Source organism: Penaeus monodon, chromosome 23 (genome assembly GCF_015228065.2).
Source record: "Penaeus monodon isolate SGIC_2016 chromosome 23, NSTDA_Pmon_1, whole genome shotgun sequence".
Lineage (NCBI taxonomy): Eukaryota > Metazoa > Arthropoda > Malacostraca > Decapoda > Penaeidae > Penaeus > Penaeus monodon.
The window spans coordinates 10653207-10653521 of record NC_051408.1 but is presented as its reverse complement, the minus strand read 5'-3'; positions in this window follow the sequence as shown (position 1 = coordinate 10653521).

The following is a 315-nucleotide window of genomic DNA, read 5'->3' as shown; positions in this document are numbered from 1 at the left end:
ACATATTACGAAAAGTGAAAACACACAACCTCATATCATAAACACTGCAATCTCCAGCCTCCTCTTCCCCGTTTCCCTCACATTAAAATCGTTGATACCACTTCCATCTATTCATAGATGCCTCTTGAGATCTGATCCGCAAGAGGCCTAGTGTTCGTGGATAACAGATTAGCAATATTAAGATTTAGGCCTATTCACTCTGCCCGAGGGATTGACACAGAATTCGGAGGGAGATTTTCGGTAGTGTACGGAAGGATGTTTGTTTGTATTACGTAGTATGCCTGTTTACCTGAATGTTATCTGTGAGGCTGCATC